The sequence below is a fragment of the Sorex araneus genome, chromosome 10, assembly GCF_027595985.1.
Source record: "Sorex araneus isolate mSorAra2 chromosome 10, mSorAra2.pri, whole genome shotgun sequence".
Classification (NCBI taxonomy): domain Eukaryota; kingdom Metazoa; phylum Chordata; class Mammalia; order Eulipotyphla; family Soricidae; genus Sorex; species Sorex araneus.
In genome coordinates, this window is record NC_073311.1 from 18990605 (window position 1) to 19014983 (window position 24379).

Sequence of the window (24379 nt, forward strand, 5' to 3'; positions counted from 1 at the left end):
GCCAGGAAAAGCTTATATTTTGCCCTCAAAAATATCAGAGGAATTAATTCTGAATCATCCAATACATATAATAAAACTAAGACTCTCAAGTATTTACCAGAAGTTTCCACAGTTTCCCAAGTTTGAAAACGTATACTTAAATAGCTATTTTGATGAATTTTCCAGGGAACACTTTTTGAAAAATAGAGGAGATCAAGAAAGAAAAGAGATGTATGCAAGTTTTGCTGGTAAACTGACTTTCTTGAGGGGATGATGCTCTAATTTGAAGTTTCTGTTGATTTCTTTATTATAAGAGCTCCCTCCAATAACTAATTTCAAGTTACCAATTTGAATCACTGAATATACAGTTAGGGAAAAAATCTGCACAGCTGGTTCTTATGACATTTTATGAGTTGATTTCAGTACACAGTGGCTATAACCTGGAAGAAAAATAAATATTTATTTCTTTTAAAGATTAAAAAAACTAATAGTGTAGTTCCTAGAAAATAGTTTCGAAACTATCCTTACAATTGTAATACTTTATACGACTAAGGATGCCTTTTAAAAAAATTTTTTTTTTTGCCTTTTGGGTCACACCTGACGATGCACAGGGGTTACTCCTGGCTCTGCACTCAGGAATTACTCCTGGTGGTGCTCAGGGGACCATATGGGATGCTGGGAATCAAACCTGGGTCAGCCACGTGCAAGGCAAAATCCCTACCCGCTGTGCTATTGCTCCAGCCCCCATAAAAATATTTTCTATGCTACATACTCTGACGTGATTTACATTTAAACATGGCAATGAACTTTCCCAATTAGATATATATGAAAAATATGTACTGTTAGCAATGCAATGATATTTAAAAGTAGTTTGTCAATGATACTTGTTTAATCAGATGAGGTAGCTGTCGACCCCTCTCCTTGATGGTCCACCAGATGGCAGACATTTCACAATAATGCTACAAATGAGGAAAATTACCTTTTAAGCAACACTGGACAATTTTTCAGTGTTGCTGCTGAATCTTTTCAGTGAAGATGCTGAAGAAAATAATAAATATATTTGATCAAGCAAAAACAAATGCAGGAAAATATTTACAACTCATGCTCATATTTTTTCCCAATTGCTTATGCCTTTCTTTGGTGTTCCAGCAGGCTCTATCTGCTCTTTCCTGCCATTTTCATTCATGGAAGCATATGAACTTGAAAAAGGATAATCTTCCCCTTCAATACCATATTTTCATGTTTTTTTTCAAGGTATCTATGCAAGATGAGTAGAAATCATCCTCAATAATTTTTTAAATGATCCACTTCTAACCTATCATGGAATTCTACTGAATTATTATTTAATGTTGTTTACATGTTAATTACATCCATGGTTCATATCATGAATTCTTACCTATTTTACGTTTGATATACTTAATAATCTCATAACTCATTTTCTTTGTTATCTTCTTCACATAGCAGAAACAACAGTTTTAAATATATAGTTGGAATGGGGGCTGGAAAGATAGCATGGTGAATAGGGTGTTTGCGTGGCATGTGAAAGACTCATGTTTGATCCCCATAACAACTTACCATCCTCTGAGCTTTACTAGGAGTGATCCCTGAGCACAGAGCCAGAAGCAAGCCCTAAGCACCATTGGGTATGTCCCCACTATATATATATATATATATACATATATATGTATATATATGTATATATATGTATGTGTACATATATATGTATATATATATATATAAGAACATGCCATTCTCTTGTTTAAATCCTTCATGGCATCCCTTTTCTTTCAATATTACTGAATTTTTCCCTTTAAAACTAAGTTTATATTCGTGGAAGCATGGCAGAATGAACTGGTAAGTGTGTGCAATAAAGGACAGTATCTCACTAGATGTAGCTGCCTGGCTCTGTTAGTGCTGATTTTCTTACCAGAAAGTAAGTTGTTACTTCAGTGTCCCCAGAGTGATGAGCTCAGTGCCATTTATCTCAAGAAAACTACCACATGATTATCTTAAGGATGTTAAAAGAGAGAACTCAGCATCTTATTTTGAAGGATATAGAGGTCTTTTGGGAAACTGTAAAAAGAACTTTGTAATGGTTTTCCATGCAAAGACTATAACGTTAAGTGCTTCTGATTAGACAACGCTGAGGTAAAACACTCAGTTCTCTTGGAACACATCATTTCAAGTCTGTAGTGGAGAACAATTTATTTATTTTTAGTAAAGTAAAAATAGTTTTATTTAGAAAATAGGAGAAGAAAAAAGGAGAGGCTGAGAGCAAGTGAGAAAGAGAATAAGAGTGAAAGAGACAGATAGAGAAGGGAACACCAAGTAAAGGGTGTTGGAGGACCCATTTGGGTTGGGAGATGCATGCCGAATGTAGACTATAGATTAAACACAATGACCACTCAACGCCTCTATTGCAAACTACAACACCCAAAAGGAAAAAGAACAAAAACCAATGTCCTGCCACAGAGGTGGGGTGGGAGGGGATGGGGGTGGTGGGAGGGATACTGGGATCATTGGTGGTGGTAAAGGAGCACTGGTGGAGGGATGAGTACTCGATCATTGTATGACTGAAACTCGAGAACAAAAGTGTATAAGTATGTAACTGTACCTCACAGTGATTCACTAAAAAAAGTGAGAGAGAGAGAGAAAGAGAGAGAGAGAGAGTCCCATCTGAGAGGTTATCATGTTTGTTCCTTTACCTGTTTTCAGCACGCAGTTCTTATCTAGAGTGACCATCATCATCAGTGTGCCTGATCTTCATCATCATCTCTCAAGCTTCTGGGTGCTCACAGGTCTTGGCTAAGCCCAGTCTTGTATGTAACTGTAGTCAGGCTATTGTTGGGACTAAAGTCATCTAGAAGCTTCCTCTTCCATGGTATGTTGGCTTCATAGAGAGAGAGGATGGAGGTGCGGGGGGTGAGGAGATCTTCACTAGCAACCTGCACACACACCTTCTTATGTGGCCTGCATTTGCTCACAACTGACTGGTATGAGAACAGAAAGGTCTAGCTATCTCGCCCCAACCAGGGACAGTTCTAGAAGGGCCTTTCCGACACTGGGAACCTGAGGCATCCATTAAAGGGCAGTGTCACATCTTCTTCATCAGTCCACACTGCTTCCTTCCCTTCTCATATACAAACACATAAACCAAGACATCATTTAGTGAACTAACTGTCTTAGAGTCAGTTCCTGGGGAACCCAGCTTGCAATAAGATGTGGGAACAGTACATCCCTTAGGGAAGGCTAACCAGTGGGAGCTAAATGAGCTATAACCACAAAAGACCAGTCAATGTTGATGTCAGAATTTCTATTTGGATGCACTGGCGACAACACTCCCTGATACACACATCTCTGTGTGTGAGGGTGTTGGGGATGAGGACTATTAACTTTGTGAAATTATTTTGAATTTACTAGCATGCAAGTATATGGTGACTTCAAATGTATACTTGTGGAGTTGATCTTGATCTCCAATTAAGAGGCAACTGTGAGAATAACAGTTCCTAGATGGATACAGACACATCCTCCTTACCAACACCACCCCCAGCAACTGCTCTTAAGGCAGTCATTAAGATGAAAAGAGTTGTGACACTTCTTCAATAATCTTGTAATTGGGGGCTGGAGTGATAGCACAGCGGGTAGGGTGTTTGCCTTGCACACGGTCGACCCCAGTTCAAATCCCAGCATCCCATCTGGTCCCCTGAGCACCGCCAGGAGTAATTCCTGAGTGCAGAGCCAGGAGTAACCCCTGTGCATGGCTGGGTGTGACCCAAAAAGCAATAAATAAATAAGTAAATAAATAAATAAATAAAGAGTCTTGTAATGAATGGAAGCACTGGACACTGTTATTGTTGCTTTGTGGAAGAAAATGAGCAAGGGAATAATCAGGGACAGAACCAGAGGCTGCAGTGGCAGGCCTAAAGGAGGGCACAGGAATTTAGTTCTGTTGTCCTATAGGAACATTTGATTGTTGATTTTTAAGTTTATTAGAAACTGTTTAGGAATCAAAGAAAATCAACACTTCAAAAACCATAATCTCCCAATTATTATCATGACTATGTCTTTGTCTCCTTTATAATTTTGTTGTCACTCCTTCCTTCCTTCCTTCTTTCCTTCCTTCCTTCCTTCCTTCCTTCCTTCCTTCCTTCCTTCCTTCCTTCCTTCCTTCCTTCCTTCCTTCCTTCCTTCCTTCCTTCTTTCCTCCCTTCCTTCCCTCCCTCCTTCCTGTGCCCCTCCCTCTCTTCTTCCATTCTTCCTTTTCTTTCTATAGTGCTCAGGGCTTGTTTCTGGCTCTGTGCTCAGGGACAACTCCTGGTGGGAATTAGGGAACCATGATAGCACAGTAGGTAGGGTGTTTGCCTTGCACACAGCTGACCTGGGTTCGATTCCTCCGTCCCTCTCGGAGAGCCCAGAAAACTACCAAGAGTATCCCACTCGCATGGCAGAGCCTGGCAAGCTACTCGTGGCATATTCAATATGCCAAAAACAATAAAAACAAATCTCATAATGAAGACATTACTGGTGCCCGCTCGAGAAAATCAATGAACAACGGGATGACAGTGCTATAGTGCTACAGTGTGATGCTGAGAATTGAATCAGGGTTGACCATATACAAGGTAACATGCCTTTACCTTTAGCCCCTATACTATTCCTCTGTCCCCAAGTGTCACCTTTAAAAAGAAGTTGCTGGTTAAAGAAACTATGGTACATCTACATAATGGAGTACTAGACAGCTTCTACGAAAATTGAGGTTATGAAATTTGCTTATAAATGGATGGACATGGAAAGTATGATGCTGAGTGAAATGCGTTAGAAAGAGAGGGACAGACAATGACTTGTGGGATGCAAAAAAAAAAAAAACCATAATATGAGAACAGTATCCAAGAACAGTTAAAACAAGGGCCAGAAGGATTAATCCATGGTTGGAATCCATCAAATGCTTGGGATGCAGACAGTTGGGGTAGAGAAGGGACCACCATAACAAAGACAATTGGAAATGATCACTCTAGATAAGAACTGCGTGCTGAAAACAGGTAAAGGAACAAACACGATAACCTCTCAGTACCTGTATTGCAAACCACAGTCCCCCAAGGTGGGGGGTGGGGTTGGACAAAAGGAGTGAGAGACAGACAGACAGAGAGACAGAAAGAAAGAAGGAAAGTGCCTGTCATAGACATAAGCTAGAGGGATGGTGGCAGGAGGGAAATTGGGGACATTGGTGGATGGAAAAGCACACTGGTGAAGTGATGGGTATTGTAACACTGTGTGACTGAAACCAGATCATCATCAGCTTTGTAACTGTATCTCACCGTGATTCATTACAAAAAAGATGAAGCCACCTTGATTGTTGTTTACTCCACTGAAACTAACACTCGCCTTTTTCATCTTCTTCCTCTACACTACTTTTATTTTCCTTATATTGTTTTCACCTGACATTATTTTAGTTTTTATTTCCTTATAGATTCTCTCTCCCTCACTGAAATATAATCTCTGAAAGGGATAGGAATTTGTCTACTTTTTGTTCAACTATATACCAAGCCCCAGGAAACAGCAAAAATGTAATAGATACTGATTTTCATAAGCACATGAGCATTTTATTGAGTAATCAGTATTTCTCTAATTTTCCATATTCTGCTATAAATTCTTATATATTTTAATTTTTAAGTGAAAAACAAACCTTTGAATTCTAAACTCAGGGATTGGAGAGATAGTACATCCGGTAAGGAGCTTGCCTTGCACACGTACAACCCAGGGTCAATCGCCAGCATCCTATATGGTCCCCTGAGCACTGTAAGGAGTGATTCCTGAGTGCGGAACTGGGAGTAACCTTTTTGCATCACTGGGTGTGACCCAAAATCTAAAAAAAAAGAAAAGAAAGTCTTGTTTGAAAAAAGATTCTGAACTCACCCAGAGATAGGAAGCATAGGCAACAACAGGCAAGTTTTGGCTTTCTGAGAGATGAGTTAGGAGTGTATTCAGCCCATCCCAAGAAGAGTCTCCTCTCTGGATTTCAACTTGCAAAGTCACGGCCAATCTTTGCAAGATTACAAGATTAATACTTCGGATCTATCACCTGTCATCATAACCAGCTGCTGCTTTCCATCTACACAACACCAGGACAGACAACAGGGACTGATGTCATCTTGAGCTCTTCATTTATTTTGACCTTGATTTATTTGGAGTGGAGGCATTGTTTTTAAGAAAAACATGTAGGTTGTCTTAAAATAAAAATCACTTAAATTTAAAAAAAAAGATTACAAGATTAAGAAAGTGGATTCTATGATAAAATAGAAAAAAGTATGGCTGGTAAAAATCAAACATTAATTCTCAAATGTAAGTAAGTTGAGAAAAGACTTCTTTATCCTGGGTTCACCTCATAAAACAAGATTAGCCTTCTCAGTGTTACTAGCTTGAAGCTTGAAAACACCCTTGCAATTTTTTCTTTTTTTTTTTATTAGTTTATTTTTAATTAGAGAGTCATCGTGAGGGTACAGTTACTGATCCATACATCTTTGTGCTCATGTTTCCCCCATACAAAGTTCGATAACCCATCCCTTCACTAGTGCCCATTCTCCACCACCAGTAAACCCAACATCCCTCCCCCCCTCCCCAGTCCCGTCTCCCCCCACCCCACACTGCCACTATGGCAGGGAATTCCATTTTGTTCTCTCTCTCTGATTAGGTGTTGTGGTTTGCAATAAAGGTGTTGAGTGGCCATTGTGTTCAGTCTCTAGTCTGTATTCGGCCTGCATCACCCTATCACCCTTCCCCCACATGACCTCCAACCACATCAAAATAACTTTTTTTTTTTAATTTATTATTTTTTATTAATGAAACACTGTGAAGGTACAGTTACAGATTTACATATTTTTGTGCTTGTGTTTCAGTCATACAATGCTCAAGTACCCATCCCTCCACCGGTGCCCATTCTCCTCCACCGATGACACCAGTATCCCTCCCACCCACCTATCCATCCCCCCACTCCCCACCACCCACCTCTGTGGCAGGGTATTCCCTTTTGTTCTCTTTCTCCTTTTGGGTGTTGTGGTTTGTAATAGAGTTATTGGGTGGCAATTGTGTTCAATCTGTGGTCTTCTTTTTTTTTTATAGTACAAAATTTTTATTTCTAAACAAGAATACATTTATGGCCAATTCTAAACATTTTTATTTTATTTTTTTATTTTAATTAATTTATTTATTTTTAATTCGTGAATCACCATGAGGGCACATTTACAGATTTATACACTTTTGTGCTTATGCTTGCCTCATACAAAGTTCGGGAACCCATCCCTTCACCAGTGCCCATTCTCCACCACCAGTAAACCCAGCATCCCTCCCACCCTCCCCGATCCCATCTCCCCCCACCCCACCCTGCCACTGTGGCAGGGCATTCCCTTCTGTTCTCTTTCTCTAATTAGCTGTTGTGGTTTGCAATAAAGGTGTTGAGTGGCCACTGTGCTCAGTCTCTAGCCCTCATTCAGCCCGCAACTCCCTTCCCCCATATGGCCTTCGACTACATTATAGTTGGTGATCCCTTCTCTGAGTTGCCCTTTCCCCAGAATGTGAGGCCAGCCTCCAAGCCATGGAGTCAACCTCCTAGTACTTATTTCTACAATTCTTGGGTGTTAGTCTCCCACTCTGTTATTCTATATACCCTAGATGAGTGCAATCTTTCTATGTCTGTCTCTCTCTTTCTGACTCATTTCACTCAGCATGAAACTTTTCATGCCCATCCACTTAAATACAAAATTCGTGACCTCCTTTTTTCTGACAGCTGCATAGTATTCCATTGTATAGATGTACCAAAGTTTCCTCAGCCAGTCATCCGTTCTAGGGCATTCGGGTTTTTTCCAGATTCTGGCTATTGTAAATAGTGCTGCGATGAACATACATGTGCAGATGTTGTTTGATTATACTTTTTTGCCTCTCTGGGATATATTCCCAGCAGTGGTATTGCTGGGTCAAATGGGAGCTCAACCTCTAATTTTTTGAGAGTCATCCATATTGTTTTCCAGAAGGGCTGAACCAGTCGGCATTCCCACCAGCAGTGTAGAAGGGTCCCTTTCTCCCCACATCCTCTCCAACAGCGGTTGCTTTTGTTCTTTTGGATGTGTGCTAGTCTCTGTGGTGTGAGGTGGTATCTCGTGGTTGTTTTGATCTGCATCTCTCTGATGATTAGTGATGTAGAGCACTTTTTCATGTGCCTTTTGGCCATTCGTATTTCTTCCTTGGTAAAGTTTCTGTTCATTTCTTTGCCCCATTTTTTGATGGGGTTGGATGTTTTCTTCTTGTAGAGTTCAACCAATGCTTTATATACCATTGATATCAACCCCTTATCTGATGGGTATTGTGTAAATATCCTTTCCCATTCTGTGGATAGTCTTTGGATTCTGGTCACTGTATCTTTTGCGGTGCAGAAGCTTTTTAGTTTAATGTAGTCCCATTTGTTGATCTCTGTTTTTACTAGATTGCTTAGTTCTGTGTCACCTTTGAAGATACCTTTATCTTCAATATCGTGGAGGGTTTTGCGGACCTTGTCTTCAATGTACCTTATGGTTTGTGGTCGAATGTTGAGGTCTTTAATCCATTTTGATCTGACTTTTGTGCATGGTGTCAGGTCAAGGTCTAAGCCCATTTTTTTGCATGTGGTTGTCCAGTTGTTCCAGCACCATTTGTTGAAGAGACTTTCCTTGTTCCACTTTACATCTCTTGCTCCCTTATCAAAGATTAGATGATCATACATTTGGGGTTGTGTGTAGGGATATTCCACCCTGTTCCATTGGTCTACGGCTCTGCCTTTGTTCCAGTACCATGCTGTTTTAATTGTTACTGCTTTGTAGTAGAGTTTGAGGTTAGGGAAGACTATACTTTCAGGGATCATTTCTATAGTATTTTACAAAATAACTTTTTAAGATTGTGCCGGTGCTGGCTCTCTGAGGTTACACAAGGCTGGCTCTCTGAGGTTACACAGGTGCTGGCTCTCTGAGGTTACACAGGGCTGGCTCTCTGAGGTTGCGCAGGGCTGGCTCTCTGAGGTTACTCAGGTGCTGGCTCTCAGAGGTTGCACAGGTGCTGGCTCTCTGAGGTTACTCAGGTGCTGGCTCTCGGAGGTTGCACATTTTTTCGTAGGGAGTTCCTATGGGTCAGTTACACGTTAGCATATGAAGCGGCTTTTTTCCAAAGCAGTTGAGATGGGACACTAATTTACCTGTACTGTCAATGCTGTTCTAAAAACACTAGCACAAAATAAGCAGTGTGAAGCCTAAAGTGTACTGATATCGAGGACATTGGATTTCCAACATTAGAGAAGGCTGTGACGCTCTTGGTGAAGCTTTTCCCCACGAAACACAGACCCCTGGCCTGAAGAGGCTCTGTGCCTGGCGATGTGTTTGGTAGACTCCGGTGGGAATGAGTCCTTTGTTTGGGGAAAAATCCCAGGGTCTTGAAGACAGGGACCCTGAATATGGGACTCAGGTCAGATAGCTGGATTTTAAGCTCCTGAAGATGTGACTGACTGAGCTTTGTAGGCAAAGAGGCACAGTTGCCTTTGTCCTGTGTCCCTATGAAAGAGAGTTCCTCCAGACTCCAGCAGGCCCTGGGGAACAAGCAAGCTAGAAGGAGGCCCCCACTGAGTGAGAAGCTAGTGGGCACCCCCCTGAGTATAGGAATTCCGGGGGACCCTTGAGAGAATAGACACTTAGGGCTACAGTTAATTAAGGGTTACTCTCACTACTAGGAGCTGCTCCTGACCATAGCAATCATCCCAGAGAGAGAGGGGCAGACAGACAGACAGAGAGACAAAGTAGAGCAGCGAGCTGCCAAGAGCACTGCTAGCAGAGTCTTCCTCTGAGAGCCCAAGGCAGAGTGCTCAGGGAGGAGAGAATATGTCAGGTGTCTTCCCCCACGGTGGTCTCTTTTGGTTGCTTCAACTCCTAGACCCCAAAACTCCTGAAAAGGGCCAAGTTGCTCCATAAAGAGACGGGGAGAGCTCAGAGAAGACACCACTCACAGAGCTAGCACGTGTTTGCTCTCTGGCTTCGGAGGCAGTCTGTTGTTTTGTGAGTCACGGCCAATAAAAAAGACAGAGAGATGGAGGTGGTGGGGTCAGGAAGAGGGCAGAACCCACAAACCTACCACACACGCTCCACAGCCCAGGGCCTGGGACTTGGAGCCTGCACTGACCTGACCTAGGAACTGCATCGATGTGGTCACCCGAGATGGGAACATTTGCCTATGAACCAGAGAGGCATCCAGAGAACACCCAGTGTTCTGGGTCCTCCAGTTTCCCCACACTCTGGGTGTTCGGAGCTCAGCTTTCCAGTCCACACCATGATATATACTTTTTTTCTAAGTGGTGACTTACCTCTCAGGAATAGAGACTTAGCTGGAAATCTGAAATCTAGATCAGAGATTTCACCACATTTCTGGACCTTGAACAGAGAAGACCTACCCAGGGAAGGAGTAGTAAGTGGTGGCTATTTTTTTTTTCCCCTGTGAATTAAGGAGGGTGGAGACATGGTGGTGGGGAGGTGTGGAGGGACATATGACTGACAGTCTGATGGAGGAGGCTATGCAGATTCCCAACAGTCCTCAGGGGCCTTTGCCAGCTGCCTAGTGAGTCCCTGCTGCACCCCTGCCCCTAAATTTTGGGGTGGAACTCAATCTTCAAAATTAATTTCTTTTTCCTTCTTCATAGAGTTCAGTGGGGCTTCTGTCAATTGCCACCTCCAGAGGTTCTAATGAACTTGCTTTGTTTTTTTTTTTTGTTTGTTTTGTTTGTTTGTTTGTTTGTTTTTCAGTTGGGGCTGGAGTGATAGCACAGTGGGTAAGGTGTTTGCGTTGCATGTAGCGGACTCAGGTTCGATTCCTCCGTCCCTCTTGGAGAGCCCAGCAAGCTACTGAGAGTACCTCGCCCATATGGCAGAGCCTGGCAAGCTACCCGTGGCATATTCCATATGCCCCCCAAAACAGCAACAAGTCTCACAATGGAGGTGTTACTGGTGCATGCTTGAGCAAATCGATGAGCAACAAGATGACAGTGACAGTGATATTTTTATTAAGATGCTATAATTGACAAAGTTGTTCAGACCTACAATATCCCAACACCAATCCCACCCACAGTGTGCCCTTCCCTCCACCAGTGTCCCCAGGCTCCCTCCCACCTCCCAGCCTGCACCCTTGGCAGGTATCACTGTATCACTGTCATCCCGTTGCTCATCCATTTGCTCGAGCGGGCACCAGTAACATCTCCATTGTGAGACTTGTTGTTACTGTTTTTGGCATATTGAATGTGCCACGGGTAACTTGCCAGGCAAGTTACTCTCAGTAGCTTGCGGACTTTCGAAAGGGGCAGAGGAATCAAACCCAGATGGGCCTCGTGTAACGCAAGTGTCCTCCCTCTGTGCTATGGATCCAACCCCTTAGCAGGTATACAAGAATTTTTTTTATATTTATATATTCCTTGCTAGAGAAAAAAAAAAACCTCAAAGGACTGACAAATGTGATGATTGGAAAATAAAGCAATAAAAGTCAACTTGTGATGATTGATTGCTATATGATTTTGACCTATGCAAATAAAGAAATTCAAATCATTAAATACAACATAATACGATGCCTTCTCTCATTAAATCTGACACCTAGGCAAACTTGCTTGTCTTCAGTAGAGTTCAGGCTTTTGATTTTCTCTTTTATCTCTACTCCACTGGAAAGTCTCAAGAAAATAGAGAGAAGATGTACTTCCCCCTCATAGAGAAGTAGAAACATAAAGGCATTGCTCACAGGCTATTGATTCATAGGCCTGGTCATGGCTCAGTAGTCTCAAGCACTTGCCTTACAAGTGAGAGGTCTGAGTTTCATCCCTGAACTGCCCACATTGCCCTGGCACGTCTGCTGCCTGGGATCCCTGGCACCACAGCAGTGCCCATAGCTACCACCAAACGCAAGTGTGTGGGACTCAGCAAGAATCCAACTTAACACCGTGTGTGAGCACTGAAGTCCAAAGTGTTTTGCCCGAGTGAGCACTGTATAAGCACCACAACCAGATCTGCAGAGCACCCCAGCCATAGCAGTGAGCCTACAGAGCAGCTCACGTGTGTGACTCCCAGTCATTGCAACAGCAGTGATGAAGGTTCAGCATGGAGGGAAGGAGAGAGAGAGAGAGAGAGAGAGAGAGAGAGAGAGAGAGAGAGAGTTGAATCTAGTGTGCTTTCACAAAGGAACTAGTTTTTCTTTGCTGTTTGATTTGGAGACTCGGGAACATGTAAGATGCGACGCTGCTTTCTATTACCATATCTCTGAAAGATACTTACAAAGGAGGCTTTTGCAGACAGCCAGAATGGAGGAGAAATTGTGGCTGTGTCCTCCAAAAAATTCCCCCTTGCTCTTCGACAGCCTGCAATTGCAGTTAGATATTCTAGTAATTCACTGCTTAGCATTGGTATTAAAATTACCTCTCTACTTTTTAAAAGAAAATAATTAAACGTTAGTGAGGTTTCTTTGTTAAGTCAGAAAAGAGAGTTTAGCCTTTTCCTTTGTGACAAATGAACAACACATTCATGACTCTGGGTTTCTTTTTCTTTCCTTTTGGTTATTTTTAGTTATTATATAGTTTAGGTATATATTATCTACAAAATTATTTTCCTCATCTACCATCAGAGTGCCACGACCTTCCGCCACTGTCCCTGCGTCCAGAGCTAGTTGGTCTTCCTCATCCCTTCTCTTTTGTGTTCCAATATCCAGGGCTTGTTACTGTTTAGTGTGAGTTCACAAAGTAAGTGTGTAGGTGCTGCTGCTGTGATGTGTGTGCATTCTGTGGCTTAGAGCTGCCTCCCCTCCTCCCCAGGACTCCTCAGTAGAGAGACAAAGAGACAAGGAGACAGGCACCACAGACTGATGGTGAAAATGGTTCGTTTAAGGCAGAGCTGCTAGCACACTTAGAGAACATCAGAGTGGGATTGAGGTAAGGACATCGGTGTGATTGATCATTTACATACCTAAAACATCTGGAAATTTACATAGATCATTTACATAGATAAAACTAGAAAATTCTCTTGGGGAGATTAACTCAAGGAGACACTCTGTCTCCCAGAGACATCTACACTGCTTTTATCTTTCCCTCTAGTTGTATATGTTATCAATACTTTCAGTTGTTTGGATAAACACAGTAAAAGACAAAGATCCCAACACTTAGTTCTCTGGGCTCTGAGAGCAAGCAAGGCTTTTTCCATAAATCACAGACCAAGCCCTCAGGCCAGTTTAGCTTGTCCTTCCCCAGGGGTGCTCTGTCTCTTAAGTCATAACAGCTTGAATCAAGACCATGAATTTATGCTTTCTAGACTGTCCCATTCTGATTCCAGGGTAGCTTTGTTACTTGCCCCAGGTCCATCCCAGTTCCACAATGGGACATTTCTTTTGGGGTGTTAGGAACTACAGCAACTGAAGCCTAAGTCAAGTAATTATGATAGAGGCCCAGGAGTAGATATAATTCAGAGTCAATCGACTTCCAAATATTAGGAGCATAGCACTGAGGACTTTCTGTGTTTAAGCAAAAAACATTGCTCTATAGTAACATATAAAAAGGCTATAGGGGAAATAGAAAAGCAAGTAATTCACTAGAAATACAAAATCCAGAATTACCAGAAAGTTTTGACATAAGTAACCAAGATTGACTTGGAGAACTGAGACAATGAGGTGTAAAACACAAAGATAAACTCAGAGGATTAGGGATGCTTATACGAGCACTGTAAGCTTCACTGGGAAAAGGGGCAATTCACTGATGAAGCCTAAAACCCTTCTTAAGGTTAATATCCAGCAGTTTAGTACTGTCTGTTCTCTTGTTTTGTCCCTCTCTATGTCACAGCAGAGTGAGATATCTGATATTTGCCTTCTGACCCTCTTCATTAAAGATGATACCCTCCAATTTTATCCATTTTGCAGCAAACTTCATGGTTTAATTTGTTTCCCCTTGTGGCTGCATAGTATTCTACTATGTATATTTGTCACAACTTTTTTCTTTCTTCTTCTTCTTCTTCTTCTTCTTCTTTTTTTTTTTTTGGCTTTTTGGGTCACACCTGGTGATGCTCAGAGGTTACTCCTAGCTCTGCACTCAAGAATTACTCCTAGCAGTGCTCAGGGGACCATATATGTGTGCAAGGCAAATGTCCTACCTGCTGTACTATCACTCTGGCCCTTCACACAACTTCTTTATCCATCTACTCACTGTTAGATATGATATTTGGATTGTTTTCATGTCCTATCTATTGTACCAAATATTGCAATGAACAAAGGTGTGCATATATTCATCTGAATTAATGGTGAACTGGAGCTTTGTGCCTTTGATAAAACTGGACATCTGTTAAATGAATGGTTTCTCAAAAATTCATTTTAGTCTGAAAAAAGGGTTTAATCTTTTCTTTCCCCTTATTATACTTGTTTAATACTGGGTCATCTACCTAAGACATCTCAGCTGGGAATGGAAGGTTAACAGTGGGAGGGGGAGATAGCACAGGGGTTCAGGCACGCGTCTTGTGTGTTCCAACCCCAGGAGCACATGTCCCTCAGCATTGCCGGTGTAACCTCGGGTGCCTCTGAACCCCACCAGCATGGCCCTGGTAGCTCCTGGCACTGCACTGCCAGGCTGCAGGGCATCCTCCGGCCATAGCACTGAGCCACCAATCCTGTTGGTCAAGTACTGCCAGAGTGGCCCCCGGAGCCCTGAGCACTTACTAAGATTAATCATGGGAACCCATGTGACAATCCTACTTTTCACTTTCAGTGCAGTATTCAATACATTTAATGAGATAATGAACACTTTGACCTTGCTTTTGGGCTACATATGGCAGTACTCAGTACTCCTTGTTCTGTGCTCAGGCATCACTCCTGGCAGTACCTGGGACCAAATGCATCAGTAGGGATCAAACCATAGTTGACAGCTTGCAAGACAAACTTCTTAACCCCTATACTATCTTTCTATCAATTCAACACATTATTTTAAATTAGGCTTTTGGGGCTGGCTTGCTTTTTCAAGCCTGTTTTCTCTCTCAACACATATGTTTTCTTTTTCTCCTCTCCTTTTCCTTCCAAAACTGTGTTCTCTCTTGCACATCTCCCTCTCTCTCTCTCTCTTTCCCTTCACATATCTCTAATTTTCTTTCAATAAAACTGTTTGCTTCAGAAAAATAATAAAATAAAATAGATGTTATGATGTATTATTTTTGACCAACTGTAGCTTAATATTACTATTCTGAGCAAGTTTTAGATAGGCCAAGCTAAGCCATGGGTTTAGTTAAATATATTAGACACATTTTTTAAATGTCAAGCCTTAATTTTCAACCTATCATGGAGCTATGGGACAAGTCAAGAAGCATTTTTATATAGGGGGAAAATTTTGTACACACATTATGTACCAAGGTATTCACAAATGAATTTTGTCATTTTCTTTCAGTTCTTCTGATTTCTTAGTAAGTCAGTTTTTTTTTTCTCTTCATGATTTTGTTCATTTGTGGGGCGACAGTTTGGGCCCCCCCTGGGAGTACTCAGGGGCTGTTTGGGGCTGTACACTTGGAGTGACCCTTGGGAGTCCTGGGAATTGAACCAGCATTGGCTGAAGTGGCCACACGCAAAGCAAGTGTCTTACCTCTGGTACCTCCTATAGCATCTGCCTCTGCTTCATTTCTTTTTTTTCTGGATTAACACTTTGGTTCAGACTGAACTTCTTTTAATAGAAACTTCTAACCTCCTGTATGTTTATAATCTTTCATCTCTGCCTCAGTGAACTCTCTGTGAAGCAGTTCAGCTTTCTCATGGCCATGTAGGCTCCAGACCAGCAGTTTTCAACTTGTATAGTCCTGCAGCCAGAGCTTAAAAGCCATGACTCTAAAAGCACAAACACCCACCGCCACCACTCCTGGGTCACTGGTGACCAGCAAGAGCCGTATCTGCCCATATCTGCCATCCCGAGGCTCTCGGCTTCTCTGTTGGTATTAGGGTATGTCTGCAGCACTTGTCCAGAAGAACCTCAAGTCACTTAGAGAATCCCCTTTAAGAGGCCAGGTGCATGTCTTGACCTGGGTTTGACTTGGCCACATAGGGTCCCCCGAGTCCCACCAGGCGGGATTCCTAAGTGCAGAACCAGGAATAAGCCCTGAGCGCTGCTGGATGTGCCCCCAAAACCAACACAAAAACCGTTGTTCTTCTAAACAATTCTTTTCATTTTCTTCTTTTTGGTTACAGACTTATTTTCTTTAAGTTCTCTCTTCCGTTCCCTTCATTACGGTTGTTGATATGAATAGGAGTCACAAGCTTTTTTTTTTTTTTTTTTTAAAAAAAAGCAAAACAGGGGCCAGAGTGATAGTCCAGCGGGCAGGGCTGTACATGGACATGGACAAGTTTGCCTTGCATACAGTCAACCCGGGTTTGATTCCTGGCATCTCATATGGTCCCCCGAAGCATCACCAGGACTAATTCCTGAGTGCAGAGCCAGGAGTAACACTGATCACTGCTGGGTGTGACCCAAAACAAAACAAAAACCAAAACATTGACAGGCTGCTTGGTGTATACCCTGGACACCTAAAAGGGACAGTTTAGGTACCAGCATGCTTCCAGCTGATGAGAGCAGACTGGCCTGGTCGGTTCACTCCTGCTGCTTGAAAGAAAGCTCAGTGCTGATCTGGAGAGACCCTACAGCAGGTAGGGAGCTTGCTTTGCATGCTGCATACCTGGGATTGATCCCCAGCACCCCATACGGTTCCCTGAGCCACACCAGAAGCAATCCCTGAACGCAGAGCCAGGAGTATCCCTGAACACGCTGGGTGTGGAGGGAGGGAGGAAGGAAGGCAGGAAGGCAGGAAGGCAGGAAGGAAGGAAGGAAGGAAGGAAGGAAGGAAGGAAGGAAGGAAGGAAGGAAGGAAGGAAGGAAGGAAGGAAGGAAGGAAGAGAGGGAGGGAGGGAGGAAGAGAGGGAGGGAGGGAGGGAGGAAGGAAAGAAGGTAGGAAGGGAAGGAAGGCAGGAAGGCAGGAAGGAAGGAAGGAAGGAAGGAAGGAAGGAAGGAAGGAAGGAAGGAAGGAAGGAAGGAAGGAAGGAAGGGAGGGAGGGAGGAAGGAAGGAAAGAAGGTACGAAGGAAAGGAAGGAAGAAAGGAAGGAAGGAAGGAAGGAAGGAAGGAAGGAAGGAAGGAAGGAAGGAAGGAAGGAAGGAAGGAAGGAAGGAAGGAAGAGAGGGAGGGAGGGAGGGAGGGAGGGAGGGAGGGAGGGAGGAAGGAAAGAAGGTAGGAAGGGAAGGAAAGCAGGAAGGCAGGAAGGAAGGAAGGAAGGAAGGAAGGAAGGGAGGGAGGAAGGAAGGAAAGAAGGTATGAAGGAAAGGAAAAAAAGGAAGGAAGGAAGGAAGAGAGGGAGGGAGGGAGGAAGGAAAGAAGGTAGGAAGGCAGGAAGGAAGAAAGGAAGGAAGGAAGGAAGAGAGGAAGGGAGGGAGGAAGGAAAGAAGGTAGGAAGGGAAGGAAGGCAGGAAGGCAGGAAGGAAGGAAGGAAGGAAGGTAGGAAGGCAGGCAGGAAGGAAGGAAGGAAGGAAGGAAAGAAGGAAGGAAGGCAGGGAGGAAGGAAGGAAAGAAGGTATGAAGGAAAGGAAGGCAGGCAGGAAGGCAGGCAGGAAGGAAGGAAGGAAGGGAGGGAGGAAGGAAGGAAGGAAGGAAGGAAGGAAGGAAGGAAGGAAGGAAGGAAGGAAGGAAGGAAGGAAGGAAGGAATAATTGAGTCACGTTTGGGAGGAGGTGCATCAACCATGCTCAGGTAACCATGCGGTGCCACAGATCAAACCTGTGGCTCCCATACACAAAGCAAGTGCTCCGGCTCTCTAAAACATCTTCCTGACCTTGGGTTATGCTCTTGGTAGTAGTACCCATTGGGGACTGCATTTTCATCGTGGTACCGGGTATCACAATGTTTGTGCCAACGGGAACACATTCAGCACCTGGGGCAGTGCAAGGATTGGACTCAGTCTCCACGCCTTTGGGACAGGCACTTCACCACCAAACTACATGCCCAGGGTTGTTTTATTCCCTCTTTGAAAGAATTCCCCAGTTGTTGGATCAGTAGATGAGAAAGCCAGAACTCAACATCAGGCAGTGTTTCTTAGAGACTAGAACACGGATTCATATAATTCACCTCAGAGATTGCATACAATATTTCAACAAAACTCACTATTTTTGTTGAAATATTGTATGCAATCAAAGTGAAAGTAAAGTGAAATTTATTAGTTACACAGGTGGGGGGGGCTAAGGGTGGGGGGGCTAGGGGCGTGGGGGGTTAGAGGTGTGGGGGGCGGGGTGGAGCTATACTGGGATTCTTGGTGGTGGAATATGAGCACTGGTGAAGGGATGGGTATTCGAGCATTGTATAACTGAGATTTAAACCTGAAAACTTTGTAACTTTCCACATGGTGACTCAATAAAAAATTAAAAAAAAATAAAGAAAGAAAAAATTAAAAAAAAATTCACTTCAGAGAAAGGACAGAGATGAGGCATCGAGTGGGGCAGGAGGCTGGTTCCTGTGCCATTGTCTCCTGCACCCATTCAAGGCTCCTTTTTCGAACAGGAAGGGGAATGTGGACATTGCTTCCTTACTGTCTCTTCTGTGCTGTTTTTGGGCCACACTCAGCAATGCTCCCAGTAGGAGAAGGGTCACCCCTGGCTCAGTGCTGGGAGGTCACTCCTGGTGGTGTTCTTGGGATCATGCAACGCTGGACTGGAGCTCAGGCCTTCTGCATACAAAGCATGAACTAAGAGGGTAGAGTTGTCTTTATAACCCCCTCCTATAGACATTTGGGGCTTCCGTGCAGCCATAATTTGGGAAGGAGCAGGTTTGGGTACCCCAGTTGTTTTCAGGGTTTGTTCCTGGCTCTGAGCTTAGGGATTATTCCTGGAAAGGCTCCAGGGAACAATATGTGGTGCTGGGGATAGAGCCTTGGTCTGCCACATGTGATGCAAAGTGAGCACCTTATCTGCTATACTATCTCTCCAGCCCTCAAGCTATAGTTGTTAAAGTTTATTTTTATAAAGTTCTCAAAGTGGACCATGCAATTAGTACCACCCTCTCCCCCAAACTAGCACGCACCCCTGTGAGCATGTATACATATGCTATGTATACAGAGAGAGAGAGAGAGAGAGAGAGAGAGAGAGAGAAGGAGGGAGAGGGAAAGAGAGAGGGAGGGAGGGAGGGAGAGAGAGAGATTCTCTGTGGGGTCTGGGACATTTGCTGTAATTAGGTCTTTAAACACTTTGGAAGTGCAAAACTCTTTGTCTTGGGTGTTTTCTCTACTAGCTTCTCCCAGCCCTTGCTTATTCCTTCCAGTAACACCTTGATACCTTTCCCATTTACAATTACTCTCTAACAAACACCTCCCTCCACTTTAGCTGTACAAAGTAACAATCCAATCACTCCTGAGGGTCTTCCTGGGTTGAACTCCACCCCCTCCACTCCCTCTACACCCTCCACCCTCCACCCCCTCCATCCTCCACCCCCTCCACACCCTCCTGCTAGTGAAGCTCATAACTAGAAGCAGTGACCACAGAGGAGCAAGTTCTGGGATCCTGGGGGCTGCTTGGGAAGTTCCACATCTTCCTTCTGCCTGAATTATTCTGTGCCTTTTCACAGAAGCCACAGGATATTTGGATTACATTTTATAGGACAGTTTGGGGCTATAAAACAGAGGGCTCCAGTCAAGAACATAGAAGCTGAACCACCATGAATGACCTAATCTCGGTCATACAGTGTCACTCAGCTGTATCCTATAGTGAAGAGAAAACCTCAAGTTTTGCTTGCTAACTGCTGCAAGCAGCTTCATCTTTAAAAAATGATGTATTTATTGGTTTGAATGCTACACCTGGTGATGCTCAGAACTTGCTCCTGGCTCAGGGATCATCCCTGGCTGGTGCAGGGGACCACGTGGGATATGGGGGATCCAACCCAGGTCAGATGCATGCAAGGCAAGTGCCCTACCCACCGTACTACTGCCCCAGCTCCTCAACAAGTAGCTTCATTTTATTTATTTATTTTTGCTTTTTGGGTCACACCGGGCGATGCACAGGGGACACTCCTGGCTCTGCTCTCAGGAATTACCCCTGGTGGTGCTCACAGGACCATATGGGATGCTGGGAATCGAACCTGGGTCGGCCGTGTGCAAGGCAAACGCCCTACCTGCTGTGCTATCACTCCAGCCCCAAGTAGCTTCATTTTAGCTGTGCGGTTCTACATTTTAAACACTCCTGCAAGTTCCCAAGTTCTTTCTGAGATTGGGAAGTTTACTCTTTCCCAAGACCATAAATTCTCCCCCAGACCTTAGACTCACAGGGGACTATAAGACAAAGGAGCAATACCTGAGCAGAAAGTGGCATAAATAACCTAAAAGGTCATAAAATAGACAGTCCCCACCAGCCTAAGTGGGAATGTGAGATATTAATCGTAGTGTAGCAACACAAATAACAAGACATCTCTGGGAAACAAATGGGAATCCTCTGATTACTTTGACAAATAACACAAAGACCCAGTTTTCCAACAAAAACCGCACAAAACAAGCCACACGTAGTACTATACTAAGTTCCTCCCTTGCTAGGGAGTTTCTTTTTTCTTCTATTTTCCAATAAACTCTACTGTTTTCTAACTCTGAGTCTGAACATCTTTATTACTCAGAACCCCAGAACTGGGATGAAGACAGAGACTTGCCATCACCACCTGCATCACTACTGTAAGCAAGAACTGTGTGTCCACATCTGCCTCCCGGCTGCTCTCTGCCTCTCAGTTGGCACAAGGGTAATGTCAGCATTACCGGCCCCAAAGAACCTCAAGTCACTTAAAGAACCCCCTTTATGAGGCAATGCCTAACTACTTTTGGAAAATAGTTTTTTTTCTACGTTTTAACATGGTCTCTATCTTCAAATTTCAATCCATTAAAAATAATCCTGAATGTGTTACAGCTTTTGTGCCACTTTATTTTCAACATTTGTAAATGTTTCTGTTAACACCATTCCCCAAACTCAATAATACAATTATAATTATTTTCCAATAATTTGTGCTATCGATCAGCGTTTCTCAACCTTTTCTGACTGTGGTCCCCTTCCAACCTTGTTATCTTCCTGTGCCCCTGTCATCCCCTTGTACCAATTGCCTCCCTCATGTTCTGCTAACACCTTTCCTATTTACATCATTTTCACCTGTGCTCCCCCTTGAATGAAATATCCTCAAGCCAACAAGGGGGCTATATATCCCCCAGCGGGGTCATGCTGGTTTAAATAAAACAAAGTAACCACACATACAAGGAAAGGGACAAGTTTTGGCTTAAAGGAAAGAATTGCAGAGAAACAATTCATTCGAAGCTTGTGGGCAACGTGGTCATTGAGCTTTGTCTTAATAAAACAGGCCAGTTGTAGAGAGACACTTCAGGTAGGGATGGGACAATAGAATGAATGCTCAAAAACAGGGCGTTTTTGAGCGTTGAATGGCAGAGGGAAAATGGTATTGATTGTATCCAAAACATATACTACTTTTGGGGCTGGAGCAATAGCACAGAGGGGAGGGCATTTGCCTTGCACGGAGCCGACCCACGTTCGATTTCCAGCATCCTATATGGTCCCCTGAGCACCACCAGGGTAATTCCTGAGTGCAGAGCCAGGAGTAACCCCTGTGACCCAAAAAGCAAAAACAAAAACAAAAAGCTGAAAAGCGAAATGTATACTACTCTCAGATGCAAGAAGTAGAAACTGGGCTAGATAGGTGAGTGAACTGGAGCTCATGCTTTGTGTGTAGGAGACGTGGATTTGATCTCTGGTGCCACATGGTCCTCCTGAGCACCAGGTACTAGGAGTACCTTCTGAGCACTGCCAAGTGTGTCCCCAAAGCAAAACAAAACAAAACTAAGCAAAGGATGCAGATGTCTAATAGCCAATTTATAAATTTTCAGAGGATAGAAGACGAAGTAGGTAAGGGATGAAATTGGAAAGCACAAAACTATAGGTTGGGTGATGATTCAAAATTCTGTATTGAATTGATCTACATTTTAATTCCAACTCTTCCCACTGGTTATGTTACTCTTAGAAATGCTGCTGACCTCTCACAGACTCTGTTTCTTTATCCAGAAAATTCTGCCTACCACTGTGAAAACTGAACAACGTGTTTCTAAAGTGTTCATGGCAGTGACTGCACAAACTAAGTGCTCAGTAAATGGTATTATTATTAATTTTATCATCTCCATAGAAACAGTGTTTGAAGATGGCTTTTTTTCTGTTTCAAAGCAACTCATTTTGAGTTTGTGAATTTTAATTTTTGTTATGGTTGATTTGCTTTTGTAGAAGCTAACAGCTCTTAAGAGACTTGAATATAGTTTATTTGTAACTTTAAGCCCACTTCCAGCAGAAGGAGGTAGCGAAACAGAAATATGATTCAAAGGCCATCTTAATGAAATGGGTCATCACATCAATATTGTGAACGCAAACTAAACCGTGAGCTGCTGAGCCAGTGGCCTGTTCTCCTTCTAATAGGTTACCATGACCTTCCCTTGCACATCGTGGGAGGGCCTGGAGTCATTTCGTTTCCATATACGAGTTTTCCAAATTCAACTGGTGTCCTGAAATCTTCCTAAAGGTTATGTGCTCTTCCAAAGACATGTCAGTGCCAAGAGTCTTGTCCAAAATTCAGAGTGAATTGATGAGCTGAGCTGAATCCAGTTCCTGCTGAATCCCTAATCCTCACCGTGAAGGCATTTGGGGCAGGGGTGGGGGGTCACGGGCCCTCTGGGAAGTAACCAGATGAGGTCAGAAGGGTGGGGCTTGCATGATGGGTCTCAAGGTTTTTGTAAGGAGGTCAAAGAGCTCCAGCTTCACCCCCCCACCACATGAGGACCGGGCAAATGGGTGACTGTCTATAAATCTCTTACAAGACTCTGAATCCACCAGCACTTTGCTCTTGGACTTCCCAGCCTCAAGAGAGGTGAGATTATAACAGTGCATTGTTTAAGCCACTGAGACAATGATATTTTAATTATCTGATTTGAGTAGGATAATATAGAAATAGAATACCTGGACTTAGAAATTCATTTTCCCCATAGAAATCTTGATTTAAATAATTCATTTCTGAGGCGAGACCACTAAGAAACTTAAAACATGTAGCTGAAATATCAAATGTTTATAAGCTAAAAAAACATTTAAGAACACTGCTATGATAGTAGTTTTTATTTTATTTTTTGTGGGTTTGGTGGCCACACCTAGTTGTGCTGAGGGGTGGTTCCCAGTCATGCCTGGGGGATCATGTAGTGCCCATGACCAAACCCAGGCCTTTGCATGCATAGCATGTGCTCAGCCCAATACTGGCCCAAATACTAACTTTTAGACAAAACAGAAATTTAAGCGTTATTCTGTGATGAAAGATCCCAGGATTCAGTGCTCTGCTCTGGTGCTGTCTGCCTATGAATCTAAGTTATTTTTATGTCTCTTCCCCTCGATCTCTTTACTTATATAAAAGAAAGAGTAGGAAACTTTGTGATAAGATTAAATTTGGTTTTTTTAAAAAATAATCTTCCAATGTTGATACTCATTAGGAGGAATAAAATGAGCTACTTAGAGAAGAAAATTTTGTCTATGCTGAAACCAGAAAAATTACTTTATGGTGCAAACTCTAAACGATGAGATCCACAAAGAACATCCCTTGAAATAAGCTGGATTTTGCTGCAAGCCCCTCTTGTTTTGTTAGGATCAGGGGAATGAGGACTCCCATGGATGGGTAGGGGTGCTGAAGGGAGACCAACCTGCCCTCTTGGAGTCATTCCTTTATCTGCTAAAATGCTCTGTCCCTCAGTAAGGATGAGGACCACGCAATCCACAATCCAGCCCACACAATGTATAAACTATATCTCCTAGAATAAGTGTTTTACCTTAGATCAATCTCATAAACAGTCGCTTTCCAGATGTAAATGAGAGCAGTTAATGATGTATGGGGAAAACGGGGGAAAAAATTGTAAAGATAGAAAAGGGAGAAACTGACTACAAGAAATGAGCGCAGGGAGAGAACTGCGTCAGTTCTCCAGACTGGCCAACAGGTGGCATCAGAGTAGCTTGGATGCCACTGGGAACAAAGGGCGGAAACAAAAGGTCGGGGTTAGGCAGTTTGGGGATGCCTGTTTAGGAAGGAAGTATTTGTTGTGCATATTTGAAGGCGTCTTATTTCGCTACCTAAATTGCTCATTGCCTACGTGGAGGACACTTCCCAAACAAATTGTACTGAAACTTTCGGTGCCTCGATTTCCTCCTTATGTTGAATAAATATAGGGAATTTTTCCTATTACTGTTGAATGAATATGATAATGATAATGATACCTAGGTCATGGGATTATTGAATTCATATCCTTGAGGAATTACGAGTTT